Raw genomic sequence first — 6,066 nt, forward strand, 5'->3', positions numbered from 1 at the left:
AATTCTTCAAGTTGTTGTTTCTTCTAAGTGAATGTGATCGGACCCGTTCCCCGTCTATGCTAAACTCAACCCAGTCTGTTCACAAATTCTTCATATGTGTTCTATTTGAAACCCATTCAAAATCTTCACTGTGTCCTTGACAGATGAAGAATGTGCGAACAAAACGTTAACATTCTCATATCTAATTTTTCGGCTTTTGCCGCTCAAATCATTCCGCATCCCACGACAGGGTTAATCTATTTGCCCATGATCTAACACAACCTCCACTTCTTAGTACGTGGGTGACACATGTCGTTAGGATGGCAAGCGTCAGGGGCACGTTCGTCCAATTTCCTCGGACGAGCGGTTTTTCACCTCGGCTATAAATATCCCTCGCCCTCCTCAGAGCACATTTACTCCACTCGACCTCTCTCCCTAGCTCGAGCTCTCTGACCTAGCGTCGCCACTACTCTCCATCTTCACCGGTGAGGAAGAGCTTCACAGCCTCGACGTCGTCGCCATCGTACTTGCACCAGCCACAGAAATCTTCACCTCCACCATCGCTGTAGCTGTCTCTCACCGCCAAGTTAGGGCGTGAGAGATCTAGACTGGCAAACTTCTCCACTACAACTTCAAGTTCGTCGAGGGAGTCCTGGATTCGGGGGTCCTTAGGTGTCTGGCCCAGGAGTATGGGCCGCACAAGATCGAGCTGAAGACCATCCAACGTGTCCGAGTGGGACTTCTACATACGTGAACGGCAAGATTAGAGTCAGGGTGTATCATTTCCTTCCCTGATGAACCGACCTTGTATAAACCCTAGGCCCCTCCAGTGTGTATATATACTGGAGGGATTAGATTGTAGAGGCTATCCTTGTTATCATCATCGGAATATTCATAGGCTAGACATCTAGGGTTTAGCCAACATGATCTCGAGGTAGATCAACTCTTGTAATCTCTACTCTTCGAATATAATCAAGCAGAAGTAGGGTTTTACCTCCTTTAAGAGGGCCCGAACCTTGGTAAACATTGTGTTCCCTAGCCCCCTATAACCATCGATCCATAGACGCACGGTTTGGGGCCCCCTACCCGAGATCTGCCAGTTTTGACACCGACATTGGTTCTTTCATTGAGAGCTCTGCAGTGCTGTCTACAAAAGCGATATATGGTTCACCTACTCATCAACAACAACATCACTTCTGGATGGAGCCTGACTTCTGGGAAGACCCTCCAGCTCAGCGGTTTCACCGTAGATGTTTGCACGGCCATCAAGCCAACAACACCTCCTACGACCGCCGGACACCATCTTCACATCGGCCTTGAGTACTCTGAAAAGATGGATCCGGGAACGAGCTGCTAGATCGCATCGCTGCACTAGGGGTCTCAACAGACTATGATCGGATCGGGCTCAAGCTTGACCAGGGGGAAATTTATCGCCCGCCGATCACCCACCTCATACCGGTCATTGAGGAATGGGCTGAAGACACTTCCCTCCCCATGTTGAGGACCAAGTATGTTTGGGTCTCCGAATCCACCAAGCTGGATACCCTCCCTCCAAACAGGACTTCTCGTCTCCCAGACTCTGGCTCGGATATAGGATCACGAGAGCCCTTGGATCTCCTCATACCCGAACCAGTCGTCTCGGAGAATCTTGAAGGTCCAAATACAGGTGTGGTGCCGGATTCAAATTTTAAATCACCCACCCACCACAATCAATATTCTCCAAGCAACTCAGGTCCCCCGGATATATATGACCTGATGTATGTGCGGCAGCAACCTCAGGAAACGGTCCACCACTTTTGGGCTAGATTCTTACTTGTTAAAAACAAGATCAAAGATTGCCCAGACAACGACGTAGTTTCGGTCTTTCATCGTAATTGCACTGACGCGGGAATATTGAATGCCCTCGACCGTTGTCGCATGCAAAGCTTCACGGAGCTATCACAGGTAGTACAACAGTACTGTGCAATGGAAACACATGGAGGGCCCAAAAAACTCAACTGGAGCCTGCTACCTTTAAGCAGTGTGCGACCAGGACTAAAGGGATACACCGTGGCGGGTTACCCGACCATCAGCTGATGGGCAGGAAAAATAAAACCTTCATGGGACATAGGTCCGTTCTAGACAAACTCCTTGACAAGCCCTGTCCGATACATGCCACTCCGCGCACAGACCCAACCCATTGCTTTCGAGCATGTTTGATACTCTGACAAGTAGAAAAAAGTAGAGAGGACATCCTCACCACCACTACAGAGAAATACTCTCTAGAGAGGGACGAATTTAATGTCCTCATGGTCCTCAAGACCTTTTCTTCGAATAATCGACGCAAAAGGGCACTTCCTGACCTCGCCGAAGCCCATGGAATGACACAGTAATAACCTTTATGTCCGAAGACGAACAAAAGGCTCGGTCAATCGGAGCACCCATGATACGTCTCCAACGTATCTACTTTTCAAAACACTTTTGCCCTTGTTTTGGACTCTAACTTGCATGATTTGAATGAAACTAACCCGGACTGACGTTGTTTTCAGCAGAACTGCCATGTTGTTGTTTTATGTGTAGAAAAGAAAAGATCTCGGAATGTCCTGGAAATCCACGGAGGCACTTTTTGGAATTAATAAGAATTTTTGTTGAAAGAATTAATGCCAGGGGGCCCACAGCCTGTCCACGAGACAGGGGGGCGCCCCCCCCTAGGGCGCGGCCTCCTATCTCGTGGCCCCCTGGACCTCCACCTACGTTAACTCCAACTCCATATATTCACGTTCGGGGAGAAAAAAAATCAGGGAGAAAGTTTCATCGGGTTTTACGACATGGAGCCGCCGCCAAGCCCTAATCTCTCACAGGAGGGCTGATCTGGAGTCTATTCGGGGCTCTGGAGAGGGGGATTTGTCGCCGTCGTCATCATCAACCATCCTCCATCACCAATTTCATGATGCTCACCGCCGTGCGTGAGTAATTCCATCATAGGCTTGCTAGACGATGATGGGTTGGATGAGATTTACCATGTATCAAGTTAGTTTTGTTAGGGTTTGATCCCTAGTATCCACTATGTTCTGAGATTGATGTTGCTATGACTTTGCTATGCTTAATGCTTGTCACTAGGGCCCGAGTGCCATGATTTCAGATCTGAACCTATTATGTTTTCATGAATATATGTGTGTTCTTGATCCTATCTTGCAAGTCTATAGTCACCTATTATGTGTTATGATCTGACAACCCCGAAGTGGCAATAATCGGGATACTTCTCGGTGATGACCGTAGTTTGAGGAGTTCATGTATTCACTATGTGCTAATGCTTTGTTCCGGTTCTCTATTAAAAGGAGACCTTAATACCCCTTGGTTTCCGCTAGGACCCCGCTTCAACGGGAGGGTAGGACAAAAGATGTCATGCAAGTTCTTTTCCATAAGCACGTGTGACTATTTACGGAATACATGCCTACATTACATTGATGAATTGGAGCTAGTTCTATATCACCCTATGTTATAACTATTGCATGAGGAATCGCATCTGGCATAATTATCCATCACTGATCCACTGCCTACGAGCTTTTCATATATTGTTCTTCGCTTATTTACTTTTCCGTTGCTACTGTTACAACTACTACAAAAACCCAAAAAAAATTATCTTTACTTTTGTTACCGCTACCTTTATTATCATACCACTTTTGCTACTAAACACTTTGCTGCAGATACTAAGTTATCCAGGTGTGGTTTAATTGACAACTCAACTGCTAATACTCAAGAATATTCTTTGGCTCCCCTTGTGTCGAATCAATAAATTTGGGTTGAATACTCTACCCTCGAAAGCTGTTGCGATCCCCTATACCTGTGGGTTATCAAGACTAATTTCTGGCGCCGTTGCCGGGGAGCATAGCTCTATTCTCTGAGTCACTTGGGATTTATATCTGTTGATGACTATGAAGAACTTGAAAGACGACCGAACTACTATTTTTCCCTCAACTACGAGGGGAGGTAAGGAACTGCCATCTAGCCTTGCACTAGATTCTCCTTCCGTTATTAGTAGACTTGCGCCACCTAAACCTACTACTGCTATGAATTCTGATATGTCGCATGTTATTGATGATGCCACTTCTGCTATGCATGATGAAACTACTTCTGTGCGTGATACTACTTTGCCATTAGGTGAATTTCTAGATGAACAACTTGCTAGAGCTAGGGGGAATGAAAATATTGAAGAACCTATTATTGATGCTAGTGATGACGAAGGTTCCCCCAATGATTATGTATTACCTGTTGTTCCTAAGCGTTATGTTATGAATGAAGCAGCTGCTATGGAAATTCTTTCTTGCAAATGATAGAAATGATCTTAAGAAATTATTAGCTAAATGGAAGCAGCAGTCTCTTAATGCTAGAATGAAACCCGATCCTGCTTTTGCTACTTCACCTATCTGTGTTACTGATAAGGATTATGAATTCTCTGTTGATCCTGATATTATTACTTTAGTTGAATCTGATCCTTTTTATGGCCTTGAATCTGAAACTGTTGTGGCACATCTTACCGAGTTGAATGATATAGCCACCCTATTCACTCATGATGAGAAGTCTCGCTATTTATACATCCTTAAGATATTTCCGTTCTCATTAAAGGGTGATGCTAAGACTTGGTACAATTCTCTTGCTCCTGGTTGTGTGCGTAGTCCCCAGGATATGATTTATTACTTCTCTGCTAAATATTTCCCTGCTCATAAGAAACAAGCTGCCTTGCGGGAAATATATAATTTTGTGCAAATCAAAGAAGAGAGTCTCCCACAAGCTTGGGGGAGGCTTCTCCAGTTACTTAATGCTTTGCCCGATCATCCTCTTAATAAAATGAAATACTTGATATCTTTTATAATGGACTAACCGATGCTTCCAAGGACTACTTGGATAGTTCTGCTAGTTGTGTTTTCAGGGAAAGAATAGTCGACGAAGCTAAAATATTATTGAATAATATGTTAACTAATGAAAATAATTTGACTCTTCCCGAGCCAGTTCCCGAAGTAATTCCGGAACCAATTGAGCCAACTTCTGAGCCTATTCCTAAACCCACTCCGAAGAAGAGAGGTGTTTTATTTCTCAGTCCTGAAGATATGCAAGAGGCAAAGAAATCAATGAAACAAAAAGGTATTAAAGCTAAAGATGTTAAGAATTTACCTCCTATTGAAGAAATACATGGTGTTAATATACCGCCTGAAGAACCACATTGTCTTGATAATCCAACACAGGTAGTAAAGGTAAATTCTCTCTATAGATATGATAAAGTTGAAATACCCTCTACTAAATTTCATAGCCCTTGCTTAGATGAATTTGATGACTTTATGGCTAGACAAGAAAGTTTTAATGCTTATGTTGGTAGAGAGTTAAAGAATAATGCTTTCGAGATAGGACGCGTAGGTGATAATCTGGCTAGAGTTAAAGATGAACTTCACCGCGTTAGAAAATATGCTTCTATGGTTGCTACTCAAGCTGAGCAAGTACTCAAAGCTCAAAATGATTTGCTTGATGAATTGAATAATAAAAATGACTTTGCTGTTAGAGTGGCTACTAGAACTGGTAGAATGACTCAGGAACCTTTGTATCCTGAAGGCCACCCTAAGAGAATCAAGCAAGATTCTCAGAGAAATAATTTAGAGGCACCTAGTTCTTCTAAAAAGAAGAAGAAGAAAAAGGATAGAACTTTGCATGCTTCTAGTGAACCTGCTGTAGACACACCTGAGAATCCCAATGATCTTTCTATTTCTGATGCTGAAACACAATCAGGTGATGAACATGAACCTGGTGATAATGTTAATGATAATGTTCATGTTGATGCTCAACCTTGCAAAGACAATGATGTAGAGATTGAACCTGCTGTTGATCTTGATAACCCACAATCAAAGAATCAACGTTATGATAAGAGAGATTTTGTTGCTAGGAAACACGGTAAAGAAAGAGAACCATGGGTTCAGAAACCCATGCCCTTTCCTCCTAAACCACCCAAGTCAAAGGATGATGAGGATTTTGAGCGCTTTGCTGAAATGATTAGACCTATTTTCTTACGTATGCGCTTAACTGATATGCTTAAAGTAAATCCTTATGCTAAGTATATGA

This window comes from Triticum dicoccoides, chromosome 6B (genome assembly GCF_002162155.2).
Source record: "Triticum dicoccoides isolate Atlit2015 ecotype Zavitan chromosome 6B, WEW_v2.0, whole genome shotgun sequence".
Taxonomy (NCBI): domain Eukaryota; kingdom Viridiplantae; phylum Streptophyta; class Magnoliopsida; order Poales; family Poaceae; genus Triticum; species Triticum dicoccoides.